Consider the following 27,852-nt stretch of genomic DNA (forward strand, 5'->3'; position numbering starts at 1 on the left):
GCAGTGGTTCACTGGAACTGGGAGTGACTGGTTATCAGATGTCAAAGTGTAAACATAATTAACCTGATGATAGAAATGGAAGATAGGATAGGAGAGGGAAGAGCCTCACACAGTTCCCTCTTGGCCACCTAATGACTTCACCATGGGTCAACTGGGTGTTCATGATGGCTGAATGAGGGAACAGAAAGGCCTCATGAATGGTGGGTGGAAGCAACAACAGCAGTTAACTCTCTAGAAACCAGATGTTTACAGGGTGGTTCTTGGTAATCTAAGCACTAGTTTTCTTTTTCCTCTTTTAAGTTTGTTTATTTATTTACTTAGAGAGAACAAGCTGGGAAGGGGCAGAGGGACAGTGGTGGGTGGGGGGTGGACAGAAGATCCAAAGTGGGCTCTGTGCTGACAGCAGAGAATTTGATACAGGGCTCAAACTCACAAGCCATGAGAACATGACCCTAAGCTGAAGTTGGATGTTTAACTGACTCAGCCACCCAGGTGCCCTTGAGGACTAGTTTTCAAAGGTCCAATATTTCTGGGTAGTTGATTTTCAGAATCTAGTACAGATTTTCTTTTACCCTTCTAGAAATAACTGCTATGGCTTCAACTGCCAAAGTGGCTTAAAAACAAACACCTGTAATTTCTAAGACTATTCTGAAATGTACGGAATCTATGCTTAGTCCAGCAGAGTCCCTCTTTTCCCTCCCATGCCTACTTTGCAGGTGCATTGATGATAGGAATTCATTAAAGAAACTAATTTATGGTCTCCCCGTGAGGGTGGAAATAAGGATTTAGGTTATGAGCTTTGATATATACTAATAAGTAAATTATATTAGTATTACTAATTCTAATTTTACTGACTTTATTTTGAGTCCATCTTAAGGTTCTAATAGGGTGCCTCCACTGCTATAGACATTGGATAACATTTAACAAGCACTTTATTGCCAGTCACTGTTCTCCACTGTTCTCCACCTGTGTTATCTCATTGAATGTTTTGTTTATGATGTACATCCTATTTTCATCTCCACTGAACAGATGGGGAATTCTGAAACCCCAATACTTTAGTCTAACTCTGGAATTCCACTCTTAGCCACTACCTATGCCACCTCCGAAACTCGACACAGTCTAAGGAAACTTCACTTTATGTCTTTTAAATGCACTGTTTCTAAAGACTTTTTGAAATTGTTTCCAAAGTATTTTCTCAGAGAGTATTATTTCAGGAAGGGTTACAGAATACTTTTTCCAATGATCATACTTTCTTTTTCTCTCAAAACAAAGAAAAGCACATGTAATGTGGAAGAAACCATTTTTTTTCAGAGAAAAAAAAAAACAAGGGAAAACCATTGCATGTCGTAGTGTCATTTTTATATCCAGCTGGATATGCTAATTCTATGTGGATCACGGAAACCCTGAAATTACAGACTACTTAGATAATTTTAATCTCTAAAAAGCAGGGTTGTGATGCCTAAATAGTATATTTTTAAAGTAACCTTTTTACCTTAACCAAATATATTCCAGTTAAATTTAAGAATGTAAAGTAGCCACACACTGATGACACTTCCTGAGACAAGACCTCTGTGGCTACTGTCCGGCAAGAGAAATGGACTGGATTCAACTATCCACATTCTCTAGCCTATGGCAACTCTGAGCAATGGCAAGAAGGTACCAGGTCCTAGGACCCCCGCTGCAGTCTGTTCTCAGGAAACAGAGAAGTTACCTTGCCTTTAATAGGCTCAAACACATGATCTAGGTCTACTTAACATGCTTCTTGAACCAACTATGTTAAGAGATTATATCATAGGCAAGAAAAGAGAATGAGAACATTTCCGGGACTCAATATAGTTGCAAATTTCTGGGTGGACCCTTAAATGTAGAAAAAATGGGGAAGTACATCATCCCTGTTTATGCCTAGAGTAGCATAAATGAAAGTAGTGTTTTCATGCTCAGAGCATACAGTTAATTTTTAAAAGGCCTTATGTGTTTTTTGCTTCCTATTAACTTAATTGCTTTGAACTAAAACCTAAACACCAAAACTGACTAAAGTGATGTAGTTCAAAATAGAAATTTCGTGGTGATTACTTGAAAAGATACTTAAAAAAATATCTTGATCTCCAACTACAAAAAGTAAAGCAAATCACAAGTTAAAAAACAATTTAAAAATTCTGAGTAGATAATCACTGAGAGGAAAACACAAAAATACTTTCACTTGCATATACATTTACTTAATTTATGCTATTCCTTCAGCTTCCTTTTTCACAACCCAAAAAACAAATTTGTTTTTGAGAAGAGACCTATACAATCAATATATATAAAGTATTATGCTTTTTTTTGGAGCATGAACTTTGTGTTGTCATGGTGTACACGAGTTTAAGGAAAATCAATTAATGACTACACCACATCAATTAAATAAAAGATTAGAACTACATGATCATCTAAATGGGCTCAGGAAAAAAAAATACACTTTCAGGACTAAAACACTCAACTAGGAATTGAAAGGAACTTTCTCAACCGATTAAAGGGCATCTCCAGAAAATCCAAACAAACATCATACTTAACAATGAAAGACTAGATGCTTTCTCCCTAAACAAGGCAAGAATGTCCACTTTTGCCACTTCTACACAACATATTATTATATGTTATACCCAGAGCAACTAGGCAATTAATCAGTAATAGATTTTAAAAGAAATGATCGGTAGACAGCATCCAGATTAGAAAAGAAGTAAAACTATTTCTATATGTAAATGACACATGATCCTGTATGTAGGAAAATGTAAAAATCCATTAAAATACTATTAGAGATAAGTTGATCAAGGTTGGAGGATACACGATCAATGTATAAAATTGAGTTGTATTTCTATACGTGTGCAATAAACAATCCAAAAATGAAATTAAGAAAACAATTCCATCTACAGTAGCATCAAGCAATAAAATAATTTAGAAATAAATTTAACAAAAGAAGTATAACATTTATACTCTGAAAGTTACCAAAACATTATTGAAATTTTAGAAACTCTAAATGGAAAAACATCCCATGTTCATGGATCAGAATATTATTAAGATGGCAATACTCTTCAAATGGCAATTTCTATCAGAATCCCAGTTGATTTCCTTGTAGAAATTGACAAGCTGATCCTAAAATTCACATGAAATTCCCAAGTACCCAGAACTGTGAGATAATATTTAAACAACATTAAAGAACAACACTGGTGGACTCACAGTTTTTTATTTCAAAACTTATTACAAAGCAACAGTAATTAAGACAGTGTAGTACTGGCACAAGGATAGACATATGTATCAATGGAATAAAATTAAAAGTCCAGAAATAAGCTATGATAAACTTTTATAGGCCCAGCTTTTATTTTTTATTATTAAAGTATAATTAACATACAGTGTTATATTAGTTTCAGGAGTACAACATATTGATTCAACAATTCTTGACATTACTTAGTGCTCTCCATGATAAGTGTAGTCACCATCTGTCATGTTGTTGTTACTACAATATTACTGACTATATTCCCTATACTTTCCATCTCTGTGACTTGTTTATTTTATGACTGGAAATTTTCACATCTTAATCACCATCTGTTTTGCCCTCCCCCACCCCCACTTCCTCTCAGGCAACCACCAGTGTGTTCTCTGTACTTAAGAATCTGTTTTTGAGCAAAGGTACAGAGAGAGAGAGAGAGGGGAGGGTGTGGAGGAGGAGGAGGGGAGAGAGAGAGAGAGAGAGAGAGAGAGAGGAGAAAGAAACAGAAACAGGCTCTTAACTATAGAAAACAAACTGATGGTTAACAGAGTGGAAGGGATTAGGGGAAATGGGTGAGATAGGTGATGGAGATAAAGGTGGGCACCTGTCCTGATAAGCACTGGGTGTTGTATGGAATTGCTGCATCACTATATCATACACCTTAAGCCAATATAACACTATGTTAACTAACTGGAATTAAAGTAAAAATTAAAACAAACTCTTAGCAATGTGATGAAGACACTGTAAATGAAAACCAATTTAAAAAAATAATTCAAGGCAAAACAAAAAAGTCTGTTTTTGTTTATTTGTTTTGTTTAGATTTCACATATAAGGGAAATCATATCGTATTTGTTTTTCTGGATGGTCCCCGAGGTCTGCTCTCCAGGGGTCTTCTGTCTGTGCCACTACTTGGTGCCAACCTGCACGTTACTGCCTCTCTTTAAAAACAATTCTAGAGGTCGAAGTAATCTGTTTTTCACAGCCTGATACCAGTACCAGTGGTATGCTACCCAAATCTTGCACTAATTTCTATCAAGTGAGCAAGCTAAGCACCTATGTATACATGTTCATCTGACCGAGATCCTAATATGAGCTAATATTTATTGGGGCATAATATATGTCAGATGCTAATTAGGCTCTTTTTAGTAAACTTCTCAAAATTGTATATGTCCAGGTTATTGCAAATGGCAAAATTTCACTTTTTTATCGCTGAGTATTATTCCATTGCACATATATATACCACACTTTTATCCATTCATCTGTGGATGGACATTTAGTTTGCTTCCATATCCATGTCTTGGCTATTGTAGATAATGCTGCCATAAAAATAGGGGTGCGTAGATATCTTCAAATTAGTGTTTTCATTTTATTTGGGTAAATATCCAATAGTGCCATTACTGGATCACATGGTAATCTTATTATTAATTTTTCCATCGTTCATTTTTTGAGAAAACTCCATACTGTTTTCCATAATGGTTACACCAATTTACATTCCCACCAACAGTATACAAGAGTTCCTTTTTCTTCCCACATCCTCACCAACACTAGTTATTTATCTTTTTTTGTAATCCATGTTAGTTAAAATATAGTGTAGTGATGGCTTCAGGAGTAGAATTTAGTGATTCATCACTTTTATATAACACCCAGTGTTCCTCCTAACAAGTGCCCTCTTTAATGCCATCACCCATGGAGCCCATCACCCTACCCACCTCCTCTCCAGGAACCCTCAGTTCGTTTTCTATATTTAAGAGACTTAGAGTTTGCCTGCCTCTCAGCTTCTATCTTATTTTTCCTTCCCTTCCCTTATGTTCATGTGTTTGGTTTCTTAAATTCCACATATGAGTAAAATCATATGATATTTATCTTTCTGATTGACTTATTTCAGTCAGCATAATACATTCTAGTTCCATCCATGTTGTTGCAAACTCTTGTCATTTTGATACTAGCCATTCTGATGGGTAAGGTGATAGCCTTGTGGTGGTTTTGATTTGCATTTCCCTGATGATTAGTGATGTTGTGCATAATTTCATGTGCTTGTGGGCCATCTTTAGGTCTTCTATGGAAAAATGTCTATTCTGGTCCTCTACCCATTTTTTAATCAGAGTGCTTGTTTTTTTGGTTTGTTTTGTTTTGTTCGGGTTTTTGTTTGTTTTGGTGTTGAGCTGTTCAAGTTCTTTATATAGTTTGGTTTTAACCCTTTGTGAGATATATATCATTTGCAAATATCTTCCCCCATTCACTAGGTTGCCTTTTTGCTCTGTTGATGGTTTCCTTTGCTGTGCAAAAGCTTTTTACTTTGGTGTGCTTCTGATAGTTTACCTTTGCCTTTGTTTCTATAGCCTGGGGAGACATATCCATAAATATAGAGACTGATGTCTAAGAGATTACCACCTATGTTTTCTCTTAGGAGTTTTATGGCTTCAGGTCTCACATTTAGGTCTTTAATCCATTTTATTTTTATGTATGGTGTGAGAAAGCAGTTCAGTTTCATTCCTTTGCATGTAGCTATCTAGTTTTCCCACCACCATTTATTGAAGAAACCATATTTTCTCCGTTGTACATTTTTGCCTGCCTTGTTGTAGGTTAATTGACTATATACGCATTGGTTTCTTTCTGGGCTCTCTACTTTGTTCCATTGATATATGTGTCTATTGTTGTGCCAGTACTAACTACACTATTTTGATTATAATAGCTTTGTAGTATATCTTGAAATATGGAATTATGATAGCTCAGCTTTGTTCTTCTTTCTCAAGGCTGCTTTGGCTATTGAGGATCTTTGGTAGTTCCATACAAATTTTAGGATTATTTGTTCTAGTTCTGTGAAAAATGCTACCAGTATATTAATAGGGATTGCACTGAATCTGTATATTGCTTTGGATAGCAATATGGACATTTTAACAATAATAATTATTCCAATTCATGGCCATGGTATACTTTTCATTTGTGTCGTTTTCAGTTTCTTTCATCAATGTCTTCTAGTTTCCTGAGTATAGGTCTTTCTCCTCGGTTAAATTTATTCCTAGGGATTTTTTTTTTTTTTGGTGCAATTGTAAATATGACTGTTTTCATCATTTCTCTTTATTATTAGTGTATAGAAATGCAACTAATTTCTGAATGTTAATTTTTGTAACATGCAACTTTACTGAATTCACTTATCAGTTTTAATAGTGTTTTGGTGAAGTCTTTAGGGTTTTCTATATATGGTATCATGTCATCTGCAAATAGTGAACATTTCACTTCTTCCTTACCAATTCTGATGCCCTCTCCGTTTTCTTGTCTGACTGCTATGGTTAGAACTTAGAGTACTATGTTGAATAAAAGTGGTGAGAGTGAACATCCTCACTTTGTTCCTGCTCTTAGAAAAAAAGCTCTCAGTTTTTGTCATTAAGAATGATAGTAGCTGTGGGTCTGTCATAAATAACCTTTCTTATGTTGAGGTATGTTTAGTATAAACTCATTTTATTGAGAGTTTTTAATTATCAGTGGATGTTATATTTTGTCAAAGGCTTTTTCTGCATCTTTTGTAATGATCATATGTCATAATGATTGCTTTGGAAATGTTGAACCATGCTTGCATCACTGGAATAAATTCCACTTGATTCTGGTGAATGATCCTTTTAATATACTGTTGAATTTCATTTGCTAAAATTTTGTTGAAGATTTTCACATCTATATTCATCAGAGATATCAGCCTGTAGATTGATTTTTTTTTATAGTGTCTTTGTTTTATTTGGTATCAGGGTAATACAGTCAGTTGGTATCAGGGTAATATTGGTCTCACAGATGAATTTGGAAGCTTTCTTTTCTATTTTTTGGAATAGTTTGAGAAGGATAGGTATTAACTCTTTAGATGTTTGGTCTTGGATTTTTGTTTGTTGGGAATTTTTTGATTACTGGTTCAAATTCTTTACTAGTAATCAGTCTGTTAAGATTTTCTATTTTTTCCTGATTTGGTTCTGGAAGATAGGATCTTCCTAGGAATTTATCCATTTCCAGCTTGGCATATAATTTTTCATCTAGGTTTCATCTAGATAACCATCTACTCATCCAATTTGTTGACATATAATTTTTCATAACATTCTCTCATGATCCTTTGTGTTTTGTGTTGTCAGTTGTTATTCTCCTCCTCCCTTTCTGATTTTATTTATTGGAGTCCTCTCTCTTCTTTTCTTGAGGAGTCTGGCTAAAGGTTGATCAATTTTGTTGACCTATTCAAAGAAACAGTTCTTGGTTTCATTGATCTTTTCTATTGCTTTTTAAGTCTCTATTTCATTTATTTTCATGCTAATCTTTATTATTTCTTCTACTAGCTCTGGGCTTTGTTCTTCTTCTAAAGGAATACATACCGGTCATAGTGTTTTTTATTTTCTCAATCTCTTAACAGACTCCTAAAAGAAATATTTTCATTCTTTTGCCAACATATTTTTAAATATAATAAATCTATATTCATTTTTAAATTTTATTTATCTATATTATTTAAATGAATATTATAGATTCTACTCGATATAACGCACTTAAGAAACATGAATCCATCTTTGTAAGCCCTCATCTGGCCCTGTAATTACTAGTGGTCCCATATCTTCTCTTCATTTTACTGTTAGTTTCAAACTAGTAATAGTCATCCTCGGATGCATGAAGTAATTAAAAAGAAAACAAGCTGTTTGATCTCACCAAGAGATCCCATTCAAANCTATTATAAAATTTATAACATATTGTTTTGACTATATACTAATAAAATAATTCAGAAGACATTTTCTAAGACTTGGCCTTATGGTCACAGTACATATATTTTTTAAAAAAATAATTTATACCAATATTTTTTGTTGCCAGGAAATATGGTACCGTGATCAATAAAAGACTTTCAAGATAAAGGATAAAATTCTTTGGGGTAAGTGGATGGAAATCTGAGTTCAGGTAGACAAAGGAATGATGTGAAATTTCTGATTGTTAAGAGCTTGTTCATGTATTTTTTAAATGGGTGATGTCATGTACCTAATTGCTAGGGGATCTCAATTTCACTGGATATATTTGAAAGAATGATGTAATCATTTTATGTTTAAATGTTAATATTTACAATGTATGGGAAATTCCATCCTTTGCAACAATTAAAGTCATGATAGAAAGTTTTTATGACTTCTTAAAAATGTCCATTGTTTTTAAGACTTCTTTTAAGAATAACTGCTCTAGCATATATGTACAAAATTATTTTCACATTTACTAGATATTACCAATTTGTTCTCCAGAGTAGTTGCTTAGGCTTATACAGGGTGAGAGGGTTTTGCTTCCTCACAACCCCACCAAAACTTGGTGTTTGTTAGGCTTTTTAATCTTTTCCAATCCCAATGTGGAAAAGTACCATCTTGTAATTTGCCTTTGCTCTCTATGCTTCACTCCAGCTAACTCTTTAAGTCACATCTTAAATGCCATGTCCATGCAGAAGCCTGCTCTGTCCATCCCATCTTAAAGTTAAGCCCCCCAACTTGTTCTCAATTTCACTCCACTCATTATATCCTTCACTGTATTTACCATGACCGGACATAATTTTATCAGTTTCTCCCCCCACCTTTTTTTTAGATTAGTTTTTGGTCTGTCGCTCCTACTAAAATGTGTTTCCCGAGGTAAGGTCCCTGTCCACTTAACTGTACGCCCAGCCCACAAGAGACAATGAATACGGCTGAATGTTTGAATGTTACAGACTTAAGTAATGAAGTGGTGGTAACTCTACCCTTCCATCAAAACACCTCTGATAATCCACTAGGACCACAGCCCCTGTCTTGTTTTCTTCCACTTGGTCACACTCCTTAATTTTATTCTAAATGAGTTTATATGTGTTTACCCCCACAAATGCTTTTGCAGTGAACTATGTTGAGCTATAGAAATGATAATATGAAAACACTGGTTGAGGGCTCCCCAACAATGCTGTCTTGGAGAAGTTACCTTAGTTTTCTTTACCTTGGTTACTTAATCCTCATATGCCCCCATTTCCTCATCTGTAAAATGGGAATAAGTGAACCTACTTAGTAAGATATTGTGATGAATGAATGAAATAGCACTGGTAAAGCTCCTTTATGCAGTTCCTGGAACACAGTAAGTTACTTAATAAATGTTTGTTATTTTTCTTTGCCAGCTATCATGAAATTTGAACTGTCAGTTAAGGCTACCATATTCAGTATTACCCTAAATTTCTACCTAAAGGAAGTACTTTAAGAAATTCAAGTAATATAAAAATTAATCATATCTTAAATAACAGATAGACTAATAGCACTGTAAAAATTAGGCATATAGAGTTTTTCAAAGAACAAGAGCACTATCATGAAATTTGAAAATGTCAGTTAAGTCTAAAATATTCAGTATTATCCTAAATTTCTACCTAAGGGAAATACTTTATTCTAAGAAATTCAAGTAATAAAAAACTAATCATTGTGTCTTAAATAAGAGGTAGACTAACATCATTGTAAGAATTTGGCATAGAGAGTTTTTCAAGGAACAAGAGAAATCATTATCTTTATAAATTGAGAAAGTAATTTTAATAAAGCAGGCAGTAAAATATGACAGAATTGCCAGAGTATATATAGCTTTTTTTAAAAAAAAAATCTTTCCTTGAGAAATACTGATAATCAACCTAATAATTCTAAAAGTAGACTTGACTTTCTAGTTGTCTTTTCTGTTAAGTTTGATTACTGAATAATAAAAGGGCCGATTACAATTTTTATACTGATTTCCTGGCTTCCAAATCCAAGTGGTATGAATCCAGGCAGTAATCCAGTCAATATTTTATATATTTCTCCCTTTCTTTTAACAATGCTCAGAGAAATTACTTCTTCTAACAAGATTTCAGTAACAGTAAGCCGGATTCAGCATATCATCTGCTGTCATTTTTGAGGCCACCAGAAGTGTCATTAGACTCCACCTTTCTTGGTGGAAGTGATACATTTGGTACTGAGCATAACTTTAACTAAACTGTGAACATTTTAGACACCAGAGCAACTGTTGATGTTAGGAACTGGAGACTTCCTGCAGTGAAACCACACATTTGTGTAAATTCAACCCCATTACCAAATGCACTGGAATGCATTAAAAATTGCTAAAATGTCATCTCTTTTTGAAAACATTAATTGTATGTCATTTTATATTGAGATGGCAAATAAAATGTAGAGCAACCATAAGGTGTATTTTGATACATTCAGTAGTATAACAGATGCTGTTAAATTTAGTTAAAGTTATTATAGAAAAACAAATGACTAGTTCAAAGAGGCCTCAAGAATTTAGTCAGTTAATATTATTAAGAAATGTTAAAAATTATTTTAAAAATGATATGCCAGATAATGTATCAGTGGTTCACTTCCACTGGTATCTGAAACTTTCAAGAATTCCTTTCCTCATTTAGTAATAAGTTAAAAAATTCCTCATGGGCTTAATTCATATTGGCTCAAATACATCAAGAAATGATTGTCTCCTAAAAATATTTTAAGAATTTTCTAAGTACATGTAAAGAAAGCAAATGGCTTTAAGAAATTCAGCCAAACAGATATAAATAATGACTCTCATTCTACAGTTAAAAAATGTGCATCCTAATTATAAAAATGGGTAAGACAGTATAATACAGAGGAAAGAAATGAATTAGGAATCATAAGGTCAACTGCATTCATCTATTCAAGAAATATTTGAGTCCCTATAGTGTGTCTGGCACAGTGCTTGGCAGCAGACAGAGTGGGAAACAGTCACGGTGCTGCTTCGGTCAGGATTCTAGCACAGAGGGAAAATTTGACAAAACACAAGGAAAATGACTGGGAAGTGTTATAAGGCAGGAACAGCAGGCAGTAAGAAGAAATAGGGTGGGTGGTGGGCAAAAAGAAATGAATTCTGATTGCACGTATGATCAAATATTTTTTTAAGGTCAAAACCCTTTAAACTTATGTGACTCAATTGCCATACTTAAAATATTTGACATCTGGGAACAATTATTATTGAAAATTGTATCAATAATCGGATTCTCAATACGCATCAAGTTTTACAATCTAATTCAGTGTTTTAACAGTATCTGGTACAACAACCAAAGCATAACCAAAGACCATCAATATTTGACCATGATTTAGAAAAGCCAATTGAAAGAATCTTATTTTCTTCTTTTTTAGATTATACATATAAGTGAGATCATAAGATATCTGCCATTCTCTGAATTAGTTCACTTAGAATAATGTCCTTCAGGTCCATCTATTTTGTTACAAATGACAAGATTTCCTTCTGTTTTAAGGCTGAATTATACACACACACACAAACACGGCACATTTTCTTTATGCATTCATCCACTGATGGACGTGTAGGTTGCATCCATTTCTTGGCTAATGCAAATAATAATGCAGCGAACATAGGGGTGCAGATACCTTTTCCAGTTAGTGTTTGCTTTTTGTTGGATAAATACCCAGAAGTAGAATTGCTGGACCATACGGTAATTTTATTTTTAATTTTTTGAGGAGCCTCCGTATTGTTTTCCATAGTGGCTGTACCAATTTACATTCCTACCAGCAATGCACAAGAGTTTCCTTTTCTCCACGTCCTTGCCAACACTTGCTATTTTTCTTTTTTCTTTTTGTGGATAATAGCCATTCTGACTAGTGTGAAGCTTTAGCTCATTGTGATTTTAATGTGCATTTTCTTGATGATTTGTGGTATTGAGCACCTTTTCAAGCACCTGTTGGCAATATACAGGTCTTCTTGGAAGAATGTGTATTCAGATCTTCTGCCTATGTTTAATTAAAAACATTTTCTTCCTGACTATTTTTTAACTGAATTTTTGGGGGGTGTTTGCTATTGAGTTTTGTAGGAGTTCTGTATATATTTTGGAATATTAACCCATGATCAGATATATGGTTTGCAAATATTTTTCTCATGCTATTAGTTGCCTTTTCATTTTGTTGACTGATTTCTTTACTGTGCAGAAGCTTGTTTGATACAGACCCACTTGTGTTTGTTTTTGCGTTTGTCACTTGTGCCTTTCATGTCATATCCAAAAAATCGTTGCCAAAACCAATGTCAATGAGCTACCGCCTATGTTTCCAATTCTAGTAGTTTTATAGTTGCAGGTCTTACATTCAAGTGTTTATACATTTTGAGTTGATTTTTGTGTACAACGTAAGATAGTGGTCCAGCTTCAATCTTTGGCATGTTGCTATCCAATTTTCCCAGCACCACCTATTGAAGACTGTCCTTTCCCCATTGTAGATCTTAGCTCTTTTGTCATAAATTAATTGGCCACATACATGTGGGTTTATTTCTGGGCTGTCTATTCTGTTCCATTGAGCTAGGTGTCTGTTTTTATTGCAGTAACAAACTATTTTGACTACTATAGCTTTATAATATAGTCTGAAATCAGGGAACGTAATGCTTCCTTGGTTAAATTTATTTCTGAGTATTTTATTCTTTTTAATGCAATTGGAAAAATAATACTAGTTTTTAGATAAGCTTTTTAACACAGTCTCATCTATTTACATTTTATTTTATAAATGTGATATTTTATGGATAGTATGTTTACAATGAGAATATAGCCAGCTATAAGTACTGTAAGGATTGTGATGCTCTCAGATTATAATTAAGAAGTTTTATCTCTTTATGGAAAACAAGATATCCTCATAACCAGATATGACCAAGAACTTTTACTACAATGGTAGAGGATTTCTGGGAAACGGGGAGGAAAGAGGCTAAAAATATTTTAAAGAGCAGAGCAAACACTTGCTCTTTTATTTTTTCTTTATACTAAGATACAATTGATACTGTGAGATATCATGGAATATTATGCCACCTATAAATGCTTTACATATGTGTCATTCAAATCTGCACAGCCACCCTACAGATAACTGGTATTATCTGTAATTTACAGGCAAGGAAAATGAGACACAGATATTAAATAATTGATCCAAGGTCACACTCTGTATACCCCAGAACACTATGCTGCTCTTAAAAACTGAACTCTGAATGACTTTCCTACACATGGGCAGTTCTTTAGCTCAAATAAAGTCTGTTCTCACAATGCCAACACTGAGAGTGTTAAAGCTTAGTAAGAGAAAATAACTAGTTGCCTAACAATTCACCAAGGAAATCTATGGCAAGGAGGCTTTTCTTTCTACTAGCATCATTTCCAGGTTATACGCTATCATGATAGTGTGACTTAAGCATCCCCAATAAAAATTTGAAATTTATGATAGAAGCTTGCAATGAGATTGAAAACTTTAGTATGGCATTCACTAGATCTATTTTTAAAATATTTCTAATGCTATTATGTCCTGTTTTAAGGTTTTCATAAGGAAAACTACCTCCATTTTAAGAAAAGCTAATAACTAAAATTTCAAACTTATAAAACAAATTGAAAAAATTTCATACTCACTATAGAAAGAATCTTTGCTCTGTCTAAACGATTGAGTCAGAAATTATGAAGAATAGACATTTCTTCTTATAATATAAGTATCAGAGTCAAAAAAAGCTGGGGTTACTGAAAAGGGCACTGGTTAAGATTTGAGCGGAATTTCTAGGAAATTCTCAAACTTGACTACAATACTAAGATCCTATGTGGCATAAAGCAAGTCACTTACTTCTTCTGAATTCTGTTTGTGTTTTTTTTATCTTTAAAATGAAGGGGTTAGATTAGAAGATCTTTAATTCTCTAGGTCAGTTCTGTTAAATGGAAATTAATAAGAGGTGCATATGTAATTTAAAATTTTCCACTAGCCACAGTAAAAAAGAAAAAGGAAAACAGCTGGAATTAATTTTTAAAAGTATATTTTATTTAACCCAATATATCTAAGATCTCAGTCCAACAACTAATTGACATAAAGAATACTGACATATTTTAGATTCTTTTTTCATATTAAGTTTTTGAAATCCAGTGTGTATTTTATACACACATTTCAGTTCAGCACATTTCAATTCAGACTACCCACATGCAAGTGCTCAGTAGCCACATGAGTATAGTTTAGAAGTCTATGGACTGTGCAGTCTATTCTCTAATAATTTATATAAAATGTTTCAGGAATACTGAAGCAATATAAAAGGCATACCGGCAGCAATTAGACTTAATAAAAGTGACTCTCCACACAGTGTGGTTTAATACAAGCACTGTGAAGCTCCCCAACTACAGAAGCCTGAATATTCACCTTTGATGGACATTTCTTTTATATAACAAGTCACTCACGTCTTTCAATATACAATTATTATATAATATAAATTGTAGAAGATAACATATTAACAAATTAAGCTCTTAGTGCCAAGTGAAAATCTTTTTAGAAGCACATGGGCTGTAAATAGTAAATTAAAGGGTCCTTAACCCATGACGCACATGGGTTGAAGCCTATGGGAAGGCAGACATAAAAAAAAAATTAACCGCCTATGATTCAGCCTTGTATTCTTATAGTCTAAGTAAAATGGAAAAAAGGAAAAAAAAAATCCAGATAATCACACGCTAGGTGAAATCACTCCTAAAGAAGGGCTGTCCTTTTAATCTGAATGTCAATGAATGGCAGCAGTGACACAATGATGTCAGAAAGGAATTAACATCAGCGTCGCTGTTGTGTAATGCACCCTGGCTCCTCTAAGGAGTATTAACAAACAGTAAGTTAGTAAAAGAAGCACAATCAAGCAAGCCACTTTATAACAATCTAAATGATAAGTGAAATTCAAACCTTGAGCAGCACCTTGAGAGGAGAAATGGCTAAGATTGCGGCATGGAGCTTGCTCAGGGCAGAAATCCAGACTGCATAATTTGTGCCCTCTTATCAACCAGTTCCCATTTGGAGATTCAGATGAAGAGTCTGCAGTAATTCTATCTGTAGGTGACTCCATAATGGACATGTGGGAAGGCTGTGCCAGCCTCTTATTAAAGGGAAGGAGGAAAGGGAACCAGAGTATCACCAAAGCAACATTAGCTGCACATTTTTTCTGTCAGGTGGATGGAGGCTATGAATTTAGGAAGTGTTCCTTCCCACTGGCGAGCCAGAAAGGACCACTGTATCATAAACCAAGAATTTAGTATCTTGCTCAGTTTATTTTTGTCAGCGAACCTCTATTTTAGACTTATAAAAACATATGCGTGTATGTGATCTTGCTGATAGTTTTTGAGTTGGAGGAGTGGTGGGGAAGGTGGGGAGGAAAGGTCTGGTGCGGGGGTTACAGAATTAACAGTACTGGGCCTGGGACAAGTAATGTCAATTCAGAAAATTCTGGAAGTGATAGAATTGTAACGTAGATCAGTTTGGCTCCAGAGCCAGAACTTCTTTTTCCCGGATGAAAAGGATTTTATCTGAGAATCATGCAGCGGAAAGTATCCCCCATTACAGAAAATATGGCAACCCTTTCACTAAGTCTTTCTTTCTAGGGGTTCTCCTGCCTACTAGTTGCCTAATCATGAATGAGCTTAAATTCACTTCAAATACAGAGCTCAATAAAACATTAGATGGTATTAAATGCCATAACCATAGGCAGTACACTTTGATCTTCATTTACTTTCTGTGCCTAAAAATAAGAATAGTATTCTTCACTGCCAATCAATCCCTGCAGAAGCTGATTAAAAGAAATAGGGGTTTTCATAAAGCTCTAGAAGCAATGAGAAAAGTACGCTAAGTTCTGAAGATCTTTCATTTTAAATCAGGTTTACCATTCCTCACTGAAGAATTTGCCAGTCTTTAATAATCATTTTAGTACTAGAACCACCCAAGGAGCAATTGATGGGACCAAGAAAGAGGTTCATTTTGGCAGTGAATCTAGAGAATATACAGGTATGGGCCCTGACAGAGACATCTGCAGGCCAAAGCAGTTGGCCTTTCACAAACTGGGTACTCAAGTGCTCAACTTTATTTTATTTTTTTTAAATGTTTTATTTATTTCTAGGAGAGAGAGAGAGAGAGAGCGTGAGCAGGGGAGGGTCAGAGAGAGAGGGAGTCACAGACCGAAACAGGCTCCAGGCTCTGAGCTGGCAGTCAGCACAGAGCCCGACGAGGGGCTCGAACCTACGAACCGTGAGATCATGACCTAAGCGAAAGTCGGACGCTTAACCAACTAAGACACCCAGGCACCCCTCAAGTGCTCAACTTTAAAAACAGGGGGCTTGGGGCACCTGGGCGGCTCAGTTGGTCAAGCATCCAACTCTTGGTTTCAGCTCAGGTCATGATCTGTATGGACTGTATGGGATGGACCATCTTAAACAGAATCATATTTAAGAAATGCAAGCTTCTCCATTTGGCAGATTCTGGTCCATGGTTCCCCTCTTCACAGACACAGGACAGAGTGTTTAAGGTTTCTGTAACTATTCCCCATAGACGGAAAGCTCTGGGGAGCCCTGGACCATGTCTATCTTGTTCATAATTACACTCTACCTTCATTCCTGAGACCCATGCCTGGCACAGAGCAGGTGCTTAGGAAATGCTTGTTGAATGGTAGAAGGAAATAATTTTCTGAGGAGGGGCTGAAATAAAATGAACCTCCAACAACCAGGATTTCTGAAAGACAGATATTGAGTAAGACACATACTCTTGATTTTTTTCCCCCTAGGGTAATAAAAGCTTTCTTCAGCTAGTGAACTTATTCTCAGTGAAATAGTCACATAATAGCTGTCCATAAAATAAAAAGGTAGCTTCATTTATCTTGCTATATTGTACTCAATACCATCAGGGAAATGCGCCCAAGTTATCAGAAAATGTAATGCTATTTTTCTTTTAGAACTTAATAATGTATCCTACATTTTTGATCACAGTAAAATGTTTTGAAGGTTTTTTTTTAATGTTTATTTTTGAGAGAGAGAGAGAGAGAGAGAGAGAGAGCAGGGGAGGGGCAGAGGTAGAGAGGGAGACACAGAAGCCAAAGTAGGTTCCAGGCTCCAAGCTGTCAGCACAGAGCCCAGTGTGGGCTCAAACCCATGAACCACAACATCATGCATGACCTGGGCCTAAGGTGGACACTTAACCGACGGAGCCACCCAGGTGCCCCCACAGTAAAATGTTTTAAATGTCCTAAGTTCCTATGCTTATCCTGATAATAACAAATCAAGTTTTATTTATTTTTATCTATCTATCTATCTATCTATCTATCTATCTATCTATCTATCTATCTATCAATCATCTATCTATCTAGATATCTTGGAGAGAGCACACAAACATAAGCAGAGGCACAGAGGAAGAGGGAGAGAGGGATGAGAGAGATTTTAAGTAGACTCTATGCCTAGCCCAGAGTCTGCCATGGGGCTCAATCTCACAACTGTGAGAACATGAACTGAGCCTAAAGCAAAAGTTAGACCTCTAACCGACTGAGCCATGTAGGTGCCCCCGTCCCCAATCAAGTGTTAAACCTGTCTAGTCTTGGTGATACTTACCACAATAAGTTAAAATCCACCTTTTAAATTAGAAATATAGCAATGACAACAAAATGAATGACAATGGCAACGAAAACCATTACATGTAGCAATTTCCAGTTTACGAAGTGTCTCCACCTCTATAACCCCTTTTGCTTTTAATAATATACTCCCTTAAAGACAGTGTGGGGGGAGGGACAGAGGGAGAGATACCCTCATGTTACAGAGGCAGAAGTGGAGCACATAGAGCTAAACTCACTTAGAGTCATGCACGTAGTAAGTGAATAGTTGGGAATCTCGAGTGTGAGATAAGGACAGAAACACAGCTGAAGGTACTTAAAAGATGACTGGTTTATGCTTTTGTTTAGTTTACTGTCTGTGCTTACCTAACAGAGACACTGTACAGAAATCACATTCTTTACTGTAAAGGATCATTTTTCAGCCTTGTCATCATTATTTTTGTAGGGTTGGAGAAAAGTATACACCTTCATGTATCAGATGATCGGTTTTTAAATTAGCTCTTTTATTCATTTAATACAAGCTGATGAGAACTATTATGGAGAACAGAGAGGACTGGGAATAAAGCATAGGAGGTTAGGTCTCTTTACAGCAAACTAAAATTTGGTTGGATATAAAGAGAAAGATGAATCTCATTCTTCTTCAAACTAAAATAGAACTAATCTGGAATGTTCCAGATGGGAATATTTTCCAATTATTTCTTTGACATTATCTTTTGTAAGATGTGCCTGCCAGCTTTTTCAGTGATCCAATGAGTCTCTATGAAAACATGTTTTGTATGCAATAACACAAAAATAAGACTGTTACATTTGCAGTTTGTACCTAGAATTTTTTGCATTCTTTAGTGTGACCACGTTTTGAGAAGTCACTGCAGTGCCAGTAACTACACATTAGCTTTAAGTAGTACCGTTGATACTGATTAATACAGTTCCTTTTGTAGGGGAGGGGGCAAGAATGTGAAAAACACAAAGTTTGGAAAATGTAAAATATTAGTGTTATGTGTTTAATGTCTGATGCTGCTCCGCATTCCCAATCCTGCCATGGGAATGCTGAAACACAACTAAAAGCCTTTTAGATGCTTTATGGTGGGCGAATACCCAGCAGTTACCTAGCATTCAGGTTACACACAAGAAAATGGGTCTACTGGGTGACTGCTTGGCTCCCAAAGGAAGGGAGTGGTATCTAATTCCTGACCAGCTAACTTTTGATGCTTGCAGACTGCCGGGTAGGGCAATGATGGGCTGGGGCTCCTCCTCGTTTTAGTATTTCTCTGGAAGGTCAAGGAAGAATACTGCCAATTTCTAGGGGTTCCCCCCCAAACTCTATTAGGAACCCTTTTTTTTTTTTTAAATGTTTTATTTATTTCTAGGAGATNCAAACTCTATTAGGAACCCTTTTTTTTTTTTAAATGTTTTATTTATTTCTAGGAGATAGAGAGAGAGAGAGACAGCGTGAGCAGGGGAGGGTCAGAGAGAGAGGGAGTCACAGACTGAAACAGGCTCCAGGCTCTGAGCTGGCAGTCAGCACAGAGCCCGACGCAGGGCTCGAACCCACGAACCTCGAGATCATGACCTAAGCGAAAGTCGGACGCTTAACCGACTAAGCCACCCAGGCGCCCCTATTAGGAACCCTTCTTGATGGTCATCTAAAATCAGTGGGTTTTAACCTCTTGCAAGGATTCTTTAAGAATAGAAGAACTGGACTTTTTTCTGAGTATAATGCTACTGTCAATAATGATAGCAAAAACCAAAAGCTACTATTTATCAACTGCTCACACTGTATGTAGTGACTTAAGTGTCTTTCAAGGAGACACTGATCCTCTGAATCATCCCTTCTTCCTTCCATACTCCTCCAACTCACCATACTTTTCTCCCCACATGTCCCTTATGGCCATTCTCAGCAATGCCAATGTTCATGTAGACTCGTGGTTCCCCATTCAGAACGAACATTATAATTACATGGGAGCTCTTAAAAATAGCAATTCCCCAGAAACCACACACAGAGATCCTGATTTAATTGGCTTGGGGTAGGGTCAGCATTGATGTTCTTTGAAAGCTCCTCAGGTTATGTGTGGCCGGGGTTGAAAACCACGGATATACAACCCCTTCAACACTCCTTCCTTGCAGGTCCGTGTACTACAGAATTGTTCCTGTTCAGCCCACAACAGCCATGTACTTCCATGGTCAACCTAGACTTTGAGATTACTAATAAAACTCCTAGTCCCAGAACTCTGTTTTCTGCCATCACCTAACAGTCTACCTCACACACTCTAGAAATTGTACTCTGATAACTCAGTGACCTCTCAAAAAATGGCAAATCCATTGTTTTTGGGTCCAGAATGTCCCCATGTCTTCCTTTTTCATCCAGCTTGGATTGTGTGTTTCATCACTGAAACTGTCTCACTGCATACACCTTAAATTCCATTGCCACGTTTGTTCACACATGATTTTCATCTAGTAAAACCCAATTTTATGCCAACTGTAAACCTGTACACACTTGAATAGCTGGACGTGGATTGGCGGAAAGCACCAAATTATGCTGACTAGTTTCATTTCAAATTTATGGCCCCAAATCTCTAGAGATCATCTTTAACTTCCCACCAAAAAATTTACCAACTTACTGTACCATGTATTCCTCCAACTTCCAATAAACTGGTTCAATTGTCCTTAAGGCCAAATCATTCATTTGTGCACTGCATGATTTCTTAAGAAGTTTGCTCTTGAAATTCCTAATTATGAATTTCCAGTTCTCTACGAGATCACTTCTATTAGCATCCAATATGGTAGAACATCTCCTATTAAAAAAAAGTCTTAGCATTCATATCTCCCTCCTAGTGCTCTATCGCTCTGTTCTTCTGTATAAAATGCCTCAAACAAAAAGTTGTCCATTTTTGCTGTTTCCACACTTCCTTACCCCATCCTTCCTGTGTATCTTCCTTCATTTCTTAAACAATGAGGACATAAATATATTAAAATATGTGTAAGGCATAAAGAATAAAATACAACAAGCACTTGTTTTTTACCACTCAGTTGAAGGAATAGAACATTATGAGAAACTGTGAAGTTTACTCTGTGTCTTTTTATCTCCATCTATTCCTTTCCCTCTTTGACTAGAAAGTAAATGCTATTCTTTTTTCCCCCCTCAGCTTTATTGAAATATAATTGACATATAACATTGTATAAGTTCAAGGTGTAGAGTGGGATGATTTGGTACATAGATATACATATATGTATGTACACGGTATTGTCCCAAAGATATAACATTGTGTAAGTTTAAGGTATAGAGTGAGATGATTTGGTGTACATATATGTATACACATACATATATATATACACACACACACACACATATAGTGAAATAATTATTACAGTAAATTTACTTATGCCATGGTCATCTCACATGGTAACCTTCTTGTGTGTGTGGTAAGAGTATTTAGGATTTCTATAGTGGCTGTACCAACTTATATTCCTACCAAGAGGGCACATAAGTCCCCTTTTCTCCATATCCTCACCAACGCTTGTTATCTCTTGTCTTGTTGATAACAGCCATTCTAGAAATCTGAGGTGATACCTCAGTGTGGTTTTGATTTGCATTTCCCTGATCATTAGTGACGCTGATCCCCTTTTCATGTGCCTATTGGCAATTTGTTTCTCTTCTTTGGAAAAATGTTCAGGTTCTTTGCCCAGATTTTAATTGGATTATTTGGGGTTTTTTTGCTACCAAGTTGTAGGATTTCTTTATATATTTTGGATATTAACGCCTTATCAGATATATGGTTTGCAAGTATTTTTTCCCCACTCTATAGGTTACGTTTTCATTTTGTTGATGGTTTCCTTTGCTGTTCTTTTTAAAGTTTTCTCAATACCATTTATTGAAGAGACCTTTCCTCATTCACTATTCTTGGCTCCCTTGTCAAATGTTAGGTGTCAGATGTTATTAGGAGTTCACTTCTGAGTTCTCAATTCTGTTCCACTGGTCCATGTGTCTGTTTTATGCCAGTACTATATTGTTTTGATTATTATAAGTTCATAATATAGTTTGAAATCAGGGAGTGTGATGCCTCCAGCTTTATTTTTCTTGCTCAAGAACGCTTTGGCTACTTGGGGTCTTTTGTGGTTCCATACAAATTTTAGGATTGTTTGTTCTATTTCTGTGAAAACTGTCACTGAAATTTGGAGAGAGATTGCATTAACTCTGTAGATAGATTTGAATAGTACATGCATTTTAATAACATTAAGTCTTCCTCATCCGTGAACAGAATATATCTATTAATTTGTGTCTTCTTCCATTTCTTTCATCAATGTCTTATTGTTTTCAGTGTACAGAACTTCCATCTCCTTGGTTAAATTTATTCCTAAGTTTGTTATTGTTTGATGCTATTGTGAGATTAAATTTTTTTTGTTAGTGTATAGAAACACAAGTGATTTTGCTGACTGTGTATCCAGCAACTTCTCTGAATTTGGTTACTTGTGCTAACAGTTTTCTTTGGTAGAGTCTTTATAGTTTTTTACCAAGTGCAATTTTGAATTCTGTGTATGTCTTGCTTTTTCTAGAGTTGCATTACAAATATTTATAGCTCTCAACAATATACCATAGAGTGTTAAATGTTTTGACTTCTTATCATTGTATTTATCTTTCTGTGGTTGCTTTATTCTCTTATTAAGATTCATCCATATTGCCCGGTGAAGCAGTTCTAAATCTATATTCATGTCCTTGGATGTGAATTCATTTCATTATTCATTTGTGAATAAGTATTATTTATTATTCTATGGATGATGAATATTTGTATTGTTTCCAGTTGCTACTGTCATAAGTAGTGCTACCGTGATCATTCTTACACACGTCCATTGGTGTGCAAAAGTGTTTCTAGGATATCTAGGAGTGGAACTGCTAGGTCATAGGAATCACATATTCAATTTATGAAAAATGCCAAATTATTGCTAAAAGTGATTTTACAAATTTTATTAGTTGACTGGAGTTTGGTTGATTAAAACAATTTAAAGAATTTTGTTTATGGGGGTGCCTGGGTGGCTCGGTTGGTTAAGCGTCTGTTTTGAGCTCAGGTCATGATCTTATTGTTCATGGGTTTGAGCCCTGCATCGGGCTCTGTGCTGACAGATCAGAGCCTGGAGCCTGTTTCGGATTCTGTATCTCCCTCTCTCTCTGACCCTCCCCTGCTCACACTGTCTCTCTCTCTCTCAGAAATAAATAAAACAAACATTAAAAAATTTAAAAAAAAAAGAATTTTGTTTATGTTTGCTCCATGGTCCAGTATGTGACTTATTTTTATAAATGTTCCATGCATCTCTGAAAATAATGTTTATTCTGTATAGGTGTGTGGTTGTATCAACCTTGTTGTGTCTGATGATCAAATCATTCACATCCTTCCTGGTGGCTGTGTATTTCAGTGGTGAGCATACTTGGCCAAATCTGGCCTGTAGCCTGTTGCTAAAAATGGTGCAAAAAGAAGTATGCGACAGAGAACATACATGCCTTACAAAGCCCATTATTTACTATATGGTTCTTTTAAAGAAAAAGTTTGCTGATCTCTCAGCTATTTGATACATGAATTACTAAGAGAAGCATATTCCAATCTCCAACTCTGGTGTTAGATTTTTCTTTTTATCCTTGTGTTTTTGTCCATTTATACTTTATATAATTTTAGTCCATGTTACTGGGGCATACAACTTTAGAACTGTTGTACTGTCCTGGTAAAATGAACCTTTTACCATGATCTAGTGACATTCTATCTCTAGTAATACCTTTTGCCTTAAAGGCTATTCAGACTTTAATTTTAGTTATGTCATCCTTTTTCTTGAAACATTTCTCTACCCTAAGGATTTACATGGATTTCGTGTAAATCCCAATACTATATTTAGATTTCTTTTAAGCTAATGTTTTGCAATCAATCTAATTAAACTTTGCTTTTTAACAGAGGCTTTTGTTAAATGGAAATATATCAGTCCATTTATTCTATATATTTCCATTTATTCTACCGTCTTATGTGTGCTCTTGGTCTCCCTTTTTCTCCATTTTCACTTTCTTTTAGGTTGACTGAATGTTTTTATTTCTTTTTGAATATTTCACTAATTTTTAAAGAAAATTTTTTTGATAGAGAGAGAGCAGAGGGGGAGAGGGGCAGAAAGAGAGGGAGACATGGAATCAGAAACAGGCTCCAGGCTCTGAGCTGTCAGCACAGGGCCCCACCCAGGGCCCAAACCCACAAACCATGAGATCATGACCTGAGCTGAAGCGAGATGTTTAACTGACTGAACCACTCACGTGCCCCTGAAATAGCCACTAACTTAAAAGTTATATTATTTCCTTTATTTTAGTAATTACCCTAGAAATATTAGCATGCACACTTAACAAAGCAAATCAGTCTGTGTTTTTATCATCCTCCTACATACAACAAAGACTTTATGGTGCTTTAATTTCAACTACTTCTCTCCTAGGTTATTTGCTATAATCCATTACTGGTTTTTGTTTTATAACTTGATTTCAGCTTAAATTTATTCTCATATGGGCCACTTTCTTAGTCTCTCATTCTTTTATGCAGTTTATGTGTTCCAGCTGGGATCATTTTTCTTCTGCTTGAAGTATATCATTTAGAATTTCCTTCAGAAGAGGGTCTGTTGATGCAAATTCTCCCAGGTTTTGTATATTTAAAAAGAAGTTTATTTGCCCTTATTCTTAAAATTTATGCTGAATATGGAATTCTAGGTTTACAATAATATTTTCTCATCACTTTGAAGATACTACTTCACTGCCTTCAGGTTCCATTGTTGTTATCGGCAAGTCAGCTGTAAATCTGTTATTTCTTGGAGTCAATCTTTTAAGATATTTTATTTGTCTTTAGTGTTGTGTAGCTTCAATATCATATGTCTAAGGTGGATTTCTGATTTCTGTGTGTGTGTTTTAATTTTGGGGGCTTCCTAAATGTTAAGATTGATATATTTCACCAGTTTTGGCTAATTATCAGCTTCTACCTCTTCAAATACGGTCTCTGCCCCATCCTCTGAGTTGGACCCTTCTGCTTCTGGGGTTCCATTAAGATGCAATTTAGACCTCCTCAGTCACTGCATTATACGTTACATTAAAATATTAGCTATTATATTAACCGTCATTATAATGTAATATATAACATTAGCACTCTCTATGCTATGATTTTGCATTTCTGTTTATTTGATACATTCTAAGTAACTCCTTCGTTTTTTCTTTAATGTTTTTTTAATTTATTTCTGAAAGAGAGCGAGAGAGACAACATGAGCAGGGGAGGGGCAGAGAGAGAGGGAGATACAGAATCCAAAACAGGCCCCAGGCTCTGAGCTGTCAGAACAGAATCCACGCAGGGCTCGAACCCATGAACTGTGAGATCATTACCTGAACCGAAGTCGGACGCTTAACTGACTGAGCCACTCAGGCACCCCTCTAAGTAACTCCTTTGGATCAGTCTTCTAGCCCATAAAATTTCTCTTCATCTAGGTCTAAAATGCTAAATGTCAACCAATGCATTGAATGACTATTTTTAATTCCTAATGTTTCATTTTTGTCCTTTTCCAAATATGCTTGATCTTTTTTTTAAAAAAATCTTATGATCCTTAACATATTTCCAAGTTTGTTTTCTATCCTTCAAATATAATAAACATAATTATCTTGTATTATATGAGACATACCAACCAATATCTGACCACTATTTAGATTTGATTCTGTCATTTCTGTTAATTCGGCATGCATACAACCCTGTTTCTTTATGTATTTCGTGAATTTTGACCGAAGAATCAATATTCCTTTGAATTCTGTGAAAATATTTTAGGTCTGGTTAAAAGGAGTTTGACTAGAAGTGATTTAAGTTTGTGTCTGCCACAATATAATGTAATAGCAAATGTAATAGCAAAATTTAAAAAGATAAAATGACAAAAAGAGAACAGAGGGAAGAAGAGTGAAATCAAAGATATTAATGGATACTTTAGGAAGAAACCAAACTTGAAACCCACATAATTTGCTATATATGGTAAAATTTTTAAATTTCAAAGGTAGAGAAACTAAACTGTAGAATGAAACAGAAAAGACAAAACAAGCTACCTACCTATAAGACAATGAAGTAATAATACATATATAATTTGGGAGTACCCAACGATTGTAACATGAGAATTTTATAGCCAGTAAAACTGTTCATTTGTAAACAAAACAGAAAAGAAGTTTTAAGTCTGTAAGAGCTTAAGACAATTCTTCAAGTCATTTTTAAAGTAATTACATAAAGAAGTTTAGTATCAAAATTAAGAAATTCAGGAAGATAAAATTATTTTATAAAGATTGATGGTAGCCATTAAAAGTAGTTAAATATAAAGGTAAATCAATTTAATTGTGGATATGAAACCCACATTATGAATAGCTGTTTAATACAATTGATTAAATCCAACCCTTAAGCTTATGTTAATAAAGACTATAAGTAAGGAGTATGGAAATTATATTTTACATGTTTCAAAGTGGAAAACAAAAGATGTAATTCTCAGATTTGACAGTCAAAATTTAAATCAGATAATGTTTTTAGAGAATGTAAAAAGAGCCACTTATGTCAATAAAATAACATCTTCCATATCATTGGGGGGAAAAATACAAGATATTATCCAGAGGAATGAAAAGAATAAAAGGAAACAGATAAACAAAAACACCAGAAAACCTAAAATAACTGATTTAAGATCACACAGCTCAGCTATTTCAAGACATGTGTTTTAAATCTTTCAATAAAGGACAAATAATCTCCTTTTCTTACTTAAAAGATAAAACTTTTACCTTATTGTGCTGCCTGTGATGCTGGCACACAATTCTATTTTCTTTTCTTCATAGAACATGCTACTCTTAGAATTGTTTTGTTTATTGCCTGATTCTCTCCACTACAATCTAAACCTCAAAAGAGAGGACTATTGGCTGTCTCATTCAAGCCTATATTGCTAGAACCTCAATAGATGTGTTGTATTAATCAGTGAATGAATGAATGACTAGAAATAACAAAGATTAAAAATAAAAAAGGCAAAACAAAAACCAGGATTAGAATAAAATGTCATATAAAAATTAACAAGAAAATGCTTTTAAAAATATATAGAAGATATTTTGTTGTTGAAAAGAACAATCTATAATTTAAAAGTCACAGATATTATTCCATCAAATAACAGGGCCAACATATACAGAAGAAAACAAAAACAGAAATACAGATCGACCTAGAATTACAACGATGATGAGTGGCTAATATACTTCTAATAATCTCTGATTAGGTAGATGAAACATAAATAAGACCAGAATCCTTGAATAATTTACCTTGCTGATGTGTATATTTGTGCTATATATGTATTTAAGTTACTTGGTACTCAACGGAGTATTTTCTAAGTAGACATATATTGTTTAATCAAAACAGTCATTAGTAGAAAGTATTTGCTAGATTCCACTGGGTGGGGGGGAAGCTTGACAAACTTTCTTCCTCAAAAGCTATTAGAAAAGTGATTCATGGAACTGAAATAAAAATGGAATAGACATAAATTCATTTAGATGAAAAAAAATTTAAGTCTAAGTATCTGGAAACCATTACAGACTGACCTGACATTTTTGTAAATGTCAGATTTATCTATACCTTCTAAGGAATACAATATCAAACAGACAGACAAATCACAGGAAGATCTCATAAGCATGAATGAGTGAACAGAAAAGTGGAAGAATGCTTTCTGAAGGCAGTAATGTTTGACAGCGCCACAGGTTAAATAATAATAAATTTTCTGCATAAAAACAATTTTAAATTTGATTTCAGGATGCTGTGTGTAATTTTATGTGCTACGCCTTCAGAAATGATATCTGTTGTTCTGATGTATCATCAATGCCAAAAAGTTTGCATTGTTACAAGCACTGGGAAGGACATATAATAATATTAGGTGAAATATACTGTATAATAGTAGATGGTGAAAGGTACTAGGAAGAAAAATAAAGAAGAAAGGAGGTATGGAGCATGATGGACTGGGGAGTTACAATTTTATCAAAGGATAACTGAAGAAACACTTGTAGGAGATGAGAGAAGGGTGTTCCAGACCAGAACAAATAATCAATGCAAGGGCTCTGAGGCAGGAGTTTGAACCACCAAGAGGCAGTGAGGCTAGAAGAGCATGAATACAGAAATGGTAGTAGGAAAAGGAGTCACTAGGAAACCAGATTGTCTAGGGCCTGAGGGTACAGTCAAAGACTTTGGCTTGGACTTGAAAGTCACCTGCTTTAT

General features: G+C 35.1%; 1 protein-coding gene and 1 long non-coding RNA gene across 4 annotated transcripts in view; one reads left to right on the forward strand and one right to left on the reverse strand.

The window, feature by feature from the left end:
* The window catches only part of UMAD1 (UBAP1-MVB12-associated (UMA) domain containing 1), a 227,118-nt gene that overhangs the window by 16,569 nt on the left and 182,697 nt on the right, over positions 1 to 27,852 (reverse strand). The gene's annotated exons all lie outside the window — the stretch shown is intronic.
* Positions 8,069 to 27,852, forward strand: part of LOC144232512 (uncharacterized) — an 84,875-nt gene continuing 65,091 nt past the window's right edge. The window contains exon 1 of the long non-coding RNA XR_013335423.1: positions 8,069 to 8,129. This is a non-coding gene — a long non-coding RNA (uncharacterized LOC144232512). The remainder of the gene's footprint in view (positions 8,130 to 27,852) is intronic.

This window comes from Crocuta crocuta, unplaced genomic scaffold (assembly GCF_008692635.1).
Source record: "Crocuta crocuta isolate KB4526 unplaced genomic scaffold, BGI_CrCroc_1.0 scaffold14, whole genome shotgun sequence".
NCBI lineage: Eukaryota > Metazoa > Chordata > Mammalia > Carnivora > Hyaenidae > Crocuta > Crocuta crocuta.